The 14606-nt window shown below is 37.7% G+C and overlaps 1 long non-coding RNA gene across 11 annotated transcripts in view; it reads left to right on the top strand.

Moving 5' to 3' along the window:
- LOC147357624 (uncharacterized) overlaps positions 1-10847 on the top strand; it is a 301874-nt gene extending 291027 nt beyond the window's left edge. For 9 of the 11 annotated variants that reach the window (XR_015141493.1, XR_015141499.1, XR_015141494.1 and 6 more), the window contains 2 exons: positions 8179-8393; positions 9838-10847. This is a non-coding gene — a long non-coding RNA (uncharacterized LOC147357624). Of the gene's footprint in view, positions 1-3872; positions 8394-9837 lie in introns of those variants that run through there. The other 2 variants (XR_015141497.1, XR_015141490.1) reach the window with 2 other exon arrangements.
- Positions 10848-14606: the final 3759 nt, after the last annotated feature.

Raw genomic sequence — 14606 nt, 5'->3', positions numbered from 1 at the left:
TGTTGTCTTTTAGTCAACAACCTCGAGCACAAACTGCTTGTCATTCCTGTTTTGCTTTGTTTTGTCTCAAGAAAGAACAATTTAGCGCGCGCCTCTCAATCCCTGAGACCCTAACTTGTGATGTTTACCGTTTAAATCCACGGGTTAGGCTCTTGGGAGCTGCGAGTCGCGCCCTTGCATCCTGGAAATTTGGTGGAACTTTTTTTCTTTGAAGCAAAAACAAAAGAAAAGAAAGTTGGTCCGAAGTGCCTGAGTGCACCTCTGAGGTTTTCATTGTTAGGTGGGATCAGGTGATCAGGAAAGTGGCAGCTCCTGGATTTCTGTTAAAGTAGGTACATATTCCGTGATAATAGCGTGCTAGCTGCGATGTGTATGCATGTATATTATTAATGCCCGAGGCTTGTGGAACTCACCTATCCTGGTCTATTCCTTGAGAGCAACACGCAGTACTATCCGAGCGTAACAAGAACAGCTCAGTACCTGGTGCTTGACCTCAGAACATGTCAGCTGAAGTCCCAGCATGCCCCATGCCTCCAACTTTTCAACTCAACAGTTAATCTTAAAACTGTGCCCAATTAAAATGGGCATATGGCTAGAGTATATATTCAGTGCCCACACGTGCATCATATATGGCTGGGCAGTGAACACACAGACACAGGTAGGGGTGAACCAATAGTGTGAGCTAAAATAGCAATAAGCTAAAAACTCTACTCTTACTAGACTTGCTAGGATGGAATTTATGGTGTTAACCAAGATTAAATTTGTATTACTTTGTTAGATTTTAAAAAATAAAACAGATATAGCCTCCTTGCTTGGCATTTATTTTAAGAGGTTATACACAATAAGCTTAAAAGTAATAGAGATTGCAAATGTATTTTCTAAACATATAAAAGAAAAAATAATAGGAGATATGTATTTTTAAACATATAAAAGGAAACAACGCACACAAAATTATTGTATCCTATAGAAGTTGTCAATGCCTATACTTTATTTAAAAATTGGGGAAAAACTGATCAGGATTTCAAAAAAATTGATCCAACAAAGTTATTTATAACACTAACCTATACAGTTCAAATAATCTCTCAAGGTAATGGTTAGCATTACCCAATTTGCAGTTTTTAACTTTTCATACCATAATAATCTCAGTGATTTAGATCTGTCTCACGGTTAGAGAAACAGTAACTTACCTTTCCTTTGTTATGAAAAATTCCAATATACAATTTCATTTAAACCATTTTAGTATTCTTGGGGCAACATTTGTCTTCTATTTTTGGAAACCACCTAAATCAACCCTGACTTCAAATGCTTTCTTCTTTTGAAGACTTTATTTCAGTTATAACCTCAATTTATACATGTTGTCGAAGGTTAAGGAAATTGTTCTTTTTCTGCTTTTCTTTTTTTAAGAGTTTATTGCCATTTTAGAAACTGACTCCAAATCGCAGTCAAGAAACCATTTTGTATCAGAAAACTGAATCGAGAAAATGAATTGTGCAACAATAGCATTGTGCCTTTTGTTGAAACCTTCTAGTAGATGTAATATTTAAATATTACTTTCCAGCCTTTGATGGCCTGAATATATTTTGAAGAAAAGAGCTATTTGATTTTCAAGTTATCTTTTGGTTTTTATACAATAGATTAATGCTTTTCCCCCATCTTAGCTGATATGTATGCATAGGCATTTGGAAATTATGGAAGGACATCTATTTAACTTACGGATATATATTACCACTTGATTCATATCAAGTATTTGCCAAATATTTGGTACTTTTGGAAGTCAAAATATATCTACATCTTATTCTATGAAAATATATGCGGGGATCAATAAAAGCACACTAGATGTGATTCTTCTATGATTTTTAAATGATAATAGCATAGTAATTTAATACTAGTGATACAATTTCTATTCCAAGACACTCTTTCAGTTTTTTACATGTTTTCAAGTGGGTTGCTCATGTCCTGAGGTTGCTATCATACGATTGATCACACAGGCAATCAGGAGTGCATAACGACACATGAGATTTTATATTTCAGCAGGGAACTGCTTCAGTGTAAGGGCAGGTTTCTCAACACCCCTTCTTCCTCACGGAGCCCATCAGTGAAGTTCAGTGAAATGAATAACATAATTGGTGGTTGGTTCAATCACTACCAGTCTAGACTAGCCCAGACGCATCAATTAGAGGGGGCTGTCTTTTAAAGGGAGAGTGCCACCGAAACAAGCAGGGCATTATTGATACTGATCTTTAAAAGTGCAAATCCAGCTTGGCAGATAAAAAAAAAATAAGGCGGAGAAATGAAGGGGGGCAGTGCGTTGTGGGAAGAAAAGAGAAAGAAGTGAACTGGAGCTTTCGGGACACAGGACAGGAAGCTTGAGAGAAAAGCAGGGAATAATGAGTGAAATGCAATGCAGCACTTCCTTGCAACACACAGTTACAATTCAGTTCACAGGGCACACTGGTTCACCGTATTTTTAACTAGATTCCCCCCTACTTTTTTTTTAATTCCTTTTTTGCCCCTCTTTCCAAAGTGCCAGCTTAAAAACAATGCAGTTGGAAATTTAACAGCTCTAGGAAGCTCTAGTGAGAATAAAGCCAAGTAAGACGAACCAGCCAAAACTCCTTTTGCAGCAGTTTTCCCCAAAAGAAAAACATGGAAGATGTTTATTTTTCGAGTCTCTTATTCAACCTTTTTTAAAAAGAAAAAAATCAAGTGTTCAAGTGAACAGGACTCATTTAAATCCAGCACCTGGGAACTAATTTTATGGGCAAGACACCTTTAGGTAAACAGCTCATAGTTTTCTGTTGAATATAGTAAAATTGTGAAGAATGTAACAAAAGGCTCTGCTAATTTGGTTGGTTTTTTTCTTTCTTCTTTTTTTTGGGGGGGATGGATAAAAGACAGATGATTTAGAAAGCATTAAGAACACATCAAGCCCCAGGGAAAGAAAATGTTTGATTGGTATTAATTAAAACACTGCTAATATATTCTAATAAAATCAAATTTAACATTCTAAACTAATCCGCTTGGTATGTCAAAGGGAAAGAAAAGTATTGTCTTATTTGCATCTCTGCAATCCAAATGCATTTGCTCATTCAGCAGAATTAATTTTTATCACCAGCCTGTTTAATCTCCTCACAGATTTAGCCAAACTTACTCTTTCAAACTAAAAAGGATCAAAGTAGGGAATCCATAAAGGTATTGGGAAGACTAGTGACTGTATTTAGTACTGGCTTTATATTACGACGTGTTTTTTCGTCTTCATTCGCTTTAATGGGGTTTGGAGGAAAACGGTCTGCAGCGAGAATGATGAATGGTTAATTTTTCCTTTCTCTCCTACCTACTGGGTTATTTAGAAATTCCAGTTGCCAAATTATATGAGTAGCATTTATTTACAGGAATAATGTTGTTCTATTGATTAATATCTCATGTATTTCTAACTTTAGTATCTTATTTATTACGAATTCTTAATGAAAAAAAAAAAAGACTCTTAAACAAGAGACCAATTGCCTTTTCTCAAGAAAGTGGAGAGGTGAATGTAAAATTTTCTTCACTAAGAACTGAGTTCTTTGTTTCCTTTTTTAAGTCAAAATTTCTATAGAAAAAGTCATACTTTCATAAAATGGAGAGTTTTACGTTCTTTATTGTTAAACTCTCACAATGGGTAAAATTGTCCCAAAATGACATCATACCCAAAATGTTTCTCCTTTTATTAGTCTCCCATGACTGTGATATCATATGTAAATATGTGCCTCACACACAAAATGAATGGGCCATAAATATCGAGTACCACATTTGTATATTTCAAAAATGAGGAATCCTGCACACTCTCCAGGAGATGTAAAACCACTGACTCAACCACTGACGATACTGCCTCTTGCTCCATTGCCTTTTTCAGTTCTTGGATGTAAAAGAGCAGTCGCAGTTCGGTTTCACATGTATTGTTCTATAATCCAGGCAATAAATGCTAATTAGTAATGCTCAAGGATCCGACCATTCAGAGTAATTATCATAATTTACTTCTTCCTTGTTAAAGACATTCCTTGCTGATTAAAAAAAAAAATTAAATCATGATTTTACCATTGCACTGCAGTGGAAATACACTGGAGAGGTGTTCAAGGTATACGAATTATCACTCTGGCTGCATTTGAAGTCACCGACATGTGCCTCTTAGGTTATTCCAAATGGAATTGCAACTAGATTTCGGAAAAGAAATTCATGTAAATGCACAAAGTTTTGCATGTGCACCAAGAATGTATGATTGTATTTTACAAACCCCAAGGCTCCTCCTTCCCCGCCCACCCCCTTTTCTAAAACCACTTACTGAGCAGAACAAAGGAAGCTGCTAACTATAGAGGCATCATTAAGTATGAACAGCAACAGCGTGATAAAGTATGTGATATGACAACATATTTCATTGCACAAAAGTGCAGATAATTAAATAATTCAATAGTAACCCTGGCTAATTAGGAGAAAGATCTTTAAGGAGGAATCAAGAAAATGGATCCAATCAACTTGAATAATATGCTCCATTCTCCAAGATCACAAATATATATTTGGTTATTTGCTGATTGATTGATTGATACAGGAAGATGAGGACAAAAGCCTATTCTTCAAAATGGAACTTTGATCTGATGTCCTCTTTAGGACAAATTAGCCATATGTTTTAACAGAGCAGAATTGAATCCAGGGCTCTGTTTTCAGTCCAAGGTGTAATCTGCCATTCGTTTGCACACTTATTTTAACAATTGAAAAGCTTTTCATATCATTGCCTCCGAATATGTATGTAGCCTTCACCGCATTTTCTAATGAGGCTCTTGTTTAAGTTTGTTTCTTATTTCTTGAAGCGAATAAGGATCCTCTAAGGAACAGAATAAATAACCATGCGATCATTCTCTTTGGACCCTACCCCCTTGCTTTTTCCATTAAGGTAACATTCCCAATGTTCATTGTTTGTTGGTTCTTTAAAGAAGAGCTTCAGCTTTTACATGAGGGTTGAAAGCACATTAGAGAAATAATTCCCTTTGGATACTATACAGAAGGAGCCACCTGCAAAATGTTGATGCTGTTATTGAAATCTCAAGTGGAATCAGCTTTCAAAAAATTAGATATTAGATACATCCGATATAATTTGCAATGTGTAATTATACTAATGTGCATATAGTTGTGTGTTGCTTTACATGTTGCCTACTTGAGATTTTTTTTTTTTTCCCTTGGGCATTTCTCCTCATTTGAAATGATTCCTGAGTAGAATGTTTTTAAAGTCAGCTTTTATTTTAAAGTCAGCTTTTATTTTTTAAATTCCTTATTAATTAATAAAAGAAGCAAAGAACTCCATGTTCTCATGTAAGAATGAATGTGTCTGACCTAGATGTTGGAAATTAACCGTCACTAAAAGGCTGATTGTTGTGCATACTTACATTATTTATAAAATATTTGCTGCTCTTTACTGATTTAGTCTTCATCTTGACTTTGGACAACTTGAAGTAATGGAGAATATTAGAATCGTAAATCTTATTCATAAGAAATCCATTTCCTTTATTAGAATAATGAGATAAAATGCCAGGGAAATGGCCTTAGGCAGAGATAGTAATTTTAATTTAATCAAAGTAATCAAAATCATAACAAAAACAACTTCTTTTCTGTTTTTCCTCCACTTTGGGTGGCACATGATGAATAATTGAAACTCTGGCTCTAGTCGTTTATGCACTAACATCACCTTCCTTTATGGTATCTCGATATGGTGTCTCCTGAACTGGAGAGCCCACCACACCAAGGTGTTGGCCCCTGAAGATCTAGCTGTTAAGGGAAAACCCAGGCAGAGCAACAGCAACTGACTGGTCAGCCTGGCGCTCGGCGCTTGCTACGTGCTCAGCAGGTGTAGATGCTCCTGAGGCAAGTTTGGAGAACTGTCACCATCAGATCACAGAGGGACCCCGAGGAAGGCAATGCAAGGGCCCCAATTTATGCTTATATGTTCAGGAGACAAAAAGGGTTCCAAGGGAGGCTCATGTTGAGATGATACAAGATATTACTCATTCCAATTAAGTAGTCACAGGTCCCAAAGAAAGCTGATTTGTTAAACCTTTGACTCATACTAGGCACCTAGAATACGGTGCTTTGCATATTTATACTGTTTATTCCTCAAAATTCATTTTGATGATGGGGTCCACATTGTAGAAGAGACATTATGCATGGGCTACATCTGTGCAACACCAAAGCAATACATTGATTTAGTTTTCATCTGATCATGTACACAGGGGCTTTGCATTATTAGCTACCTAAAGGGGTTTCTCAAAAATTGTGTGAAACGTCCTTCCTTGCTACAGTAGCATTTTTGTTGATTCACAAATGTATCGTACACATGTATCAAAACCTTAACACCCCATCCTCCCATTCTGTGTTCACAAAATAATCAGTTCCAAAATCTATGTTTATTTAGTCACTCATCCAGGATCATTCATTGCGTGTTTCATCAGAACGGAAAAATACCTATTAATAATATTTTAACACTAGGTTGTTTTACGGGTTTTCAGAAATATATGTATCCTATACCTGTTAGGTATTAGGAATAGTATTAGGTATAGTATTTCTAGGTATACTATACCTAGGAAAAGAACCAACATTTTCAGTGTATCCAAAGGGTTTAGTGCTGAAAGAGAAATGTTTCGGAGTATATCCCTTTTGGTGTACCTAATTCATTATGCATCTTCATTGTGCTAACATAATGAAGAGGTTGACAATAAAGGCCTTAGTTAATTTAAAATCCACCTGCAAAGTATATTTCATTCATAAAAACTTTTGTAGAATAAAAGAAGCATTAATACAGCTCTTCCCAAATATCCTTATCTGTAAAATGAGTGTGTTGGATTAGTTGGTCTCTAAAATCTTTTCCAGCGGGGAATTTTGGTAAACGATTCTTATAGAGGTGTAAGAACAACTTCAGGACATTTGTACCAACAGCTGCCCTTTAAAGTTATATTTGATCCCACCTCCAGGTGCTGTATTTACTAACATATTTTGCCTTGATGCTAAAACTGTAAAGACTGAAGTTCATTTTCAGGAAGGGCAGGGATGGAAAAGAGGAACAGCCGAAGAACGAAAAAAGCTACCCAGTGGGAGAAGGAAATTCTTGATCTGAGACCTAAGCCCATTTCCTTCAACGTTAACATAGAAGAAGCCCAGACAAGCACCTGCCTTTCTATTTTAAGACCAGAAGGACTATTCTTTAGTCTTTCTGCCTTCATTAATTGCTCGTAGTATCCTTTGGTTTGTTTTTTTTTCCCCCATTGGGTTGACATCTTTGAGTTTCATATATTCCCCTTTTCACTTGATGCATTTGAATCATGTTACTATCCCCTTCAAAAGCCTACAGTAGTTATATTAACATGCCACCCTTCCCCAATTAAACCTTAACACATTCAAAGCCTCCTGAAAATTGCCCCACCCACTGTTTCAAACCACTCGGAATGTATAACCTCTTCTCGAATTAAGCGAGCCTGCTCTTATCAGGTCCATGAATATTCTCTCACCCAGGCTTTTCTTCTCTGCACAGTCTGCCTCTCACCTCTTGTACATTTCAGAAATCTTTCTTTTCTTTCTCACTCTCCCTCCTTTCTCCTTCATTCTTTCTCTGCCTTTCCCTTCCTTCCTCCCTGTCTGCCTTTTGTGGTTCCTTTCATTCTTTCTTTCAGTGGGTACCATGTGTCCTGCTCTGAGCTAGGCACTAGAAATACAAAGACACACACAAGGAATTAACATTGACTCCTAGCCGTTCTCTGTTCACTCCTGCGTTGCAGAAGTGTGCTGTACCCACAGTTATTTTATTTTGCATTTAGTCTTTAGATTTAGTTGAATGTGTCCTTAATGTCCTGTGTTCTTTTGTTGTTTTCCTCCGTGTCCTATTTCAGTAAGTTGCCTGTTGGATAAAACCTGAAGCTTTTCTTACGGAGTGCTTTCTCCCCAGGCAAGGAGCATGGCGCTCTCTCACACACTCCCGAACAATGCTGTTGCTTGACTGATTCCCAAACAAGGTGAACAGTGAGAAAGCTCCATTTTTCTCGTGATGCAGCATTTCACTCATAGTTGGAAATAGCCTGGCCCTCAAAGTATCGTAACATTCCTTTATTTGTAGCAAAGAGTCAATGTGATAACCTTCTGTGACGTGTTCTGTTATTTTTTTAGTCGTCTCCGTGTTCCTTTCAGCTGGTCCTATAGTCCCCCTTCCTCAGGAATGTCTTCCCAGTGAAACAACACAGACTGCAGAAACCCTGTCCCGATGGATGCTAAAGCCAACTGCGAAGTGGAAACAAAGAACAGCATCACCTGAAGACGTCTCTCCTGCCAGTCAGCACACCCAGATGCTGCAGTTTTCAGCCAGTAGCATCTCAGAACAAGAGGCAAGCTTTTCAAGAAACAGAAACCCTTAAGAAAGCTATCTAGATCTCGAATGAGCAAGGACTTTCCCTTCCTCATGTGTATTCCTCTGTTTGTATTTAAATTCTGTGTGACCTTCATTTTTTTAAAAACTTTTTTTTCTAGTATGACTATGCTTATTAATACGCTAATTTTTAAAATAGAAAATTGTTCGTGCCAGAGGTCCGTTGCATGTTAGCCACACACAGAGTTTGACCTTAAAAGAATGACTTAAAGAATATTGAGTTCTTTTGCAATCACAGAATAGTAGGTGGCAATACAAAGGATAAAATGATGATGGGAACTCAGAATGTGTCATCGAAATACAGTACCCACTGACACCAAACAACCAGCCTTCTTATCAGGCAAGCTAGGTTCTGTGAGACCTAGTCACTGCCTCTAAGGAGTTTAAACCTAGTTAAACAGAAGCACATAAACTTTTGAAAAGAGAAGTAACAGATCAAGTCAATTCATAAGAGCAAAATGAAAGATATAAGCAAGGAGCTCGGAGGAAGTCCACTTAGGCGGGGCAAACTGGTCTGTCTAGGGAAGAAAGTTCCTAAAGGAAGGAAATACAAGGTGAATTTTAAAGGATGTTAAAGATTTAGATAAATGGGAAGGAAGAACATAGAATCCTTTCTATAGATGCACTATTGCGAGCAAAGTCAGAGAGGAAGGCATCTACCTGGTGATTTCAGGAAATTATGAATGCACAGGTCCAGTTGACCAAATCCCAGATTTCCATTGCCAATCTATATGTACATACATGGTGAAGACTTTACACACATACTTCCCCTTGCCCACCTCAGGTGTAGACCGGAATTACAATCATATTTCTTCCATTAAAATAAGTGAGCGTGATTGATGATAGTATGAGGATTTGTGATTTTTCTGTTAGCCTAATAACAGTGGATATTTATTGAGTTCTCCCTACATGTTAAGCATTTTATATAGTAATTCTCTTAAGCTTCACAACAACCCTGCAAAATAGATATTATTTTGTATTTCCATTTTACATAAAGAAACCTGAGGTTTAAGTAACTTGCCAAACTGCTACATACAGGGTTCACAATCAGGACTGTGATTTCAAAGCTCATGATCTAAGTCACTAAGCCACAGTGTTCCAAGTTTGTAATTTTGCCACTTCTGTATTCCTTGATATTTTTCTCTGGTAGACACATAGCTATTTTCTTTAATTATCTTCTCAAAATTTTCAGTTTTCTGGTTGAACTAGCATGGTGGAATGTATTTTCATGACAGAAATGGAAGCTACTGGGGAACAGAGTTTATCAGCATTTTAAGCTTTTTTTGGACCAGACTCTGAGGAGACTGTTAGCTTTGGTCAGCATGAAATCTTAACTTCTTGAGAACAAAAACAGGGGGTGGGGAGAGCTTAAAGGTCATCTATTGCAATGTTCTTTCCTACAGATGTGATAAACCTGTAAAGATAGAGCAACTTACAAAAGATCGCTCATTGGAATATAACAACTAGATCCAGAAACCATGCCCTCAGAGGCTCTTGAACTACACCACCCTGCCTAAATGAAGCATGAGCTTGAATTTCACCAATGGAAACATTCTGTCTGGGTGATCAAGGAGCACCATACCAAGTACATTGCTTCACTTTTGGCTGCCTCTTTGGCTTTTCACTTCAATGTGAAAAATAGATAGTTGTGAACTCACATCTTTAGTTTCAAAAACTGTCAATGGTCTAGCCGCAAAGAACACACAGCAGCCCAAGTTATGTGTACAATGTCTTCAATGATATTCTCAAGTTACTTGGCATTCTTCCTTCACCTAAACCAGTCAGATCTTCTAATGAGCATTTTCTTAACCAAATTTATACACAGTATATAGTCATAAGAGTTTCTGCATGAATGTTTAAACATGTCTGTTTTGATAGTCTTTATGGTTTTTGAAAATATCAATGGTTATTTGCTATTTTAATTGTCAGTTATCCATATAACTAACCCAAGAATACTTCAGCCATAAAAAAATAGAATTAAGGAAATCTTAGTCTTCTATACTAGCCCCTTTGCCTTTAGTTGGCACTTAGTAATAATTAATAAAGTGGTCTACTGGAGAATACAGAGGTTCAAAACGCAATTTTGTCTTGAAGGAGTCAGTTGAACTGTGTCTACTTGAGAGCAAGCATCTAGACATTTGGAAGGACCTGAATATTTGACTGTTGTCAATTTCCACTTAGCTATCCGGCTTTGGCACACTTAGACCTCCTGGTGGCTCAGGTCGTCCTATTTTCAAAATGATGATCATTGGCCATCTCTCACACAGTGCTCATTAAGTGAGTTCATAAATAAACAGGTTGTTTTCTTTTTTAAGCATAGCCAAGCACAAAATGTGACTCTGTTGACATTTTATGAGACTTTGTCATATGTCCCCTGAACCCCCAATAAAAGCAATGTTGCATCAACTGTGAACTTGTGTTGATTTCTTGGAAGAGTATGCTCTCACAATTTGGGTGTTTTCTCTAGTGTATATCAAAGCTAGTTTCAGGATCTATGAGGAGCAAATAATCTGATATGATGGGAAATTTTCAATTTCAAAGCAATTTCTAAATGATCCCACATTGCCCTTAATAGACAGCACAGTCATCTACTCATAAGTCAGAAACCAAAGTGTGATCCTTATCTTTTTCTCTTCCCACCTGTCAAGACCAATCAGGTGAATCTCTGGTTTTTCTGTCTTTCCATTTTTAAATGTGTCTTCATCCTCCAACTGTTTAAGACAACCGTCATATCACCTGGACTACTGTCTCATGCCTCCAGTTTCTCCCTTTCACGCTGCCAAATAGCACCCAGGGAAATCCATCTAAACCACAGATATGATCATATCGTTCCACAGTTTCAAACTTTTCGCTGGCTTCCCATTGCCCTTTAACCATTGTTACATCTAAGCCCTTCCTAGCCCGGTTCCTGGCCCCAACGTCCTTCTCTGGACTCCCCATGTCCCACCGCTTTTGTAGGCCCTTGCCACACATCTATGCCATTTCTTAACGCTCTTGTTCTCTTCTGGGCTTTCTCACACACCTGCACCTTCTGCTTGGTACTTCATCACCCCTTCCAGACTCCATCTCTTGTCCTTCAGGTATCATCCTAGAAATCGCTTCCTTTGGAAGTCTTCACTTCAACCCTAAGACTAGCTTATTCACCTAGGTGCTTTCATAGCATTCTGTTCTTACCATATATTAGTGCTTATCACCCAGGTTATGAGAACTTAGGTAGCAATCTCCTCAATTTGAATGTGATATTCTAGAGCTGCCTTGTCCTGTAAGGTAACCACTTGCCATATATAGCTGCATTAATTTAATATTAAGTAAAATTTTAAATTCAATTTCTCGGGTGCACTGGCTAAATCTCAAGTGCTCAGGATCCACCTGTGTCTAGTGGCTACCGTGTTGACTGGCACAGATACAGCACAAGTCCATCCTTGAGAAAGTTGTATTGGACAGGGGTGCGTGTGTGCTCAGTCATGTCCAACTCTGCGACCCCATGGACTGTAGCCCACCAGGCTTCTTTGCCCCTGGGACTTTCCAGGCAAGAAACACTGGAGTGGGTTGCCATTTCCTACTGCAAGGGATCTTCCCAACCCAAGAATCAAACCCCAGTCTCTTGCGTCTCCTGCACGGGCAGGTGGGTTCTCTACCCCTGCACTGCCTGTGAAGCTTCTATTGGAGAATCGTGTTCTAAAGGACAGGTACTGTGTTCTGTTTGTCATTTTATCTCCTAAACTTGCAGCCTTTTTTACCTCGAGTTTGTCATCTGAACCCACAGAGCAAAACAATTATTTCAGTGACTATATTTTTCAATTGTCTCAACAATGATATATAACTGAAATTAGGCTATATGTATAGGAAGGAAATTGATTCATTACATGTAAAGATGGCCAGGGTATGAAGGTTTAATTCTGGTACAAAATCCTCATTGAGAAAGCCTACTAGTTTATCACAGTGTTTGGCATGATGTAAGTAGTTCATAAACATCTGATGAATGAGTGAATGACATCTGGACACTCAGATGTTTTGTTTATTTTCACCTGAATGTGTGGAGTCATGTAGGAGATGTATCCTTAGCTCCCCCAAGAGCCTCTTCTCTAAAGGATATGGAGATGGATGATTTCCTTGCATCCACCCCAAGATAGTTGAATTGTGCTAACTGCAATAGGTTGCCCGTTATTTTACTTGCCTTCCTTGTTTGCACTGGCAAACAAAAGTAGAGAATTGAGCCCTTATTCAGTGAAGAAGATCAAAGTGAAAATGATCAGTGTAGACACCAGATTTGAAAAACCCTCTTTCACGAGGGATTGGCCAAAGTTCACTTAATATGTTAATGATTTCCTGAGCACCTACTTTAAATAGGCCAGACACTTTGTTAGGTACTAAAGTCATAGGAAGGTATCAAGACAGATACAATTTTTGAGTTCATAGTGAAACAACGTATCTTTATTTCATTGTGCCCAAAGCAGGAGTTTTCAGCTTTGACTGCCCATTGTTACTGCCAGGTGGGAAAATGCTGATACATGAGGGCTTCCTCAAAAGACTTTGATTTAATTGGTGTGCGGTGTAGCCTGGGAACTGGGAATTTTTTGTAAAGCTCACTGGGTGATTTTAATACGCAGCCTAAGTTGAAAACTATTAACTTTATGGGGACAAAATCTTCTCTATAAAGATTTTGTGTATATGTGTGTGTGTAATGTGTATCATATATATAATGTATACTTATATATATATAAAATATACATTATATACATGTGTATATACATGTATGGGCTTCCATGGTGGCTCAGATGGTAAAGAATCTGCCTGCAATGTGGGAGACCTGGGTTCTGCAATGTGGGAGACCTGGGTTCTGCAATGTGGGAGACGTGGGTTCGATCCCTGGGTTGGGAAGATCCCCTGGGGAAAGGAAAGAAGTGAGCTCAGAGCTTAAAGGCTTTTGGTATTGATGATTGATAGCCTATTAGAACCCAAAAGAGAACCTTTAAAATAATCTGTCTAACATATCCTAATTTTACTTTTTATTCCTCAGAATAGAAACTCACACTTAAGAGCTGTCCAGGTCAATCAGTTCATGACTCAGATAAGACCTGACCCCTGGTTTCTGTCTCCAATAAGGTGTTCTTTCTGCTACACTAAGCTGTCTCCAGGAAATGGAAAATATAATTATCTTCAAATCAAGAGACAACCAACATCTAGTCTGGTGATAATTTTTTAAAGTAGTAATTGAATTTAGACTGCATTTAATCCCATGTGCTCAATTTCCTGCTAATTAAATGTGAGCAATATACATTTATTTTGCTAGAGTGTAACTTTTTGAAAAATATACATTATATACATATGTATATACACCTATACTTATCTATGTAACATATATCATACATAATGTATACTTAAATATATAATGTATAAAGTATACATTATATATATTTGTATATACATGCATGGGCTTCCATGGTGACTCAGATGGTAAAGAATCTTCCTGCAATATAGGAGACCTCGGTTTGACCCCTGGGTTGGGAAGATCCCCTGGAGAAGGGAATGGCTACCTACTACAGTATTCTTGCCTGGAGAATTCCTTGGCCAGAGGAGCCTGGTGAGCTGGAGTTGGACATGATTGATTGACTAACACTTTCATATACATGTATACATATATATATATAAAATACATATTATATATATGTAATGTGTGTGTGTGTATATATATATATATATATATATATATATATATGTTGTTGTTTAATCCCTCAGTTGTGTCTGCTCTTTGCAACCCCATGGACTGTAAGTAGCCCGCCAGGCTCCTCTGTCATGGGATTATCCAGGCAAGACTACTGGGGTGGGTTACCATTTCCTCCTCCAAGTGATCTTCCCGACCCAGGGATAGAACCTATATACATATGCTTACTATATATATACACACACACACACACACACACGTATATATAATGAGATAGAGTTTAGTTTCCCAGGAGCCTTCACCACATTCTTACAAATTCAAAAATCAATAGACATATTTTAAACTCCACGCATGACTAAGGACATTTTGCCTTTAAACTTGAACTACTAAAGAGCAGAAATGGGAGTAGAGGAGAAATAAGTGCGTATTGTATTCCCACAGTCTTTGTTCCCACCCACCTTATTACATGACATTCCATTCAGTTTAACATTTCACATATAGGTACAA

This window comes from Bos grunniens, chromosome 15, assembly GCF_055505025.1.
Source record: "Bos grunniens cultivar Pamir isolate PY7600 chromosome 15, Bosgru_T2T1.0, whole genome shotgun sequence".
NCBI lineage: Eukaryota > Metazoa > Chordata > Mammalia > Artiodactyla > Bovidae > Bos > Bos grunniens.
Note: the sequence above shows the minus strand (reverse complement) of the source record. Positions and strands in the feature narration are given on the sequence as shown.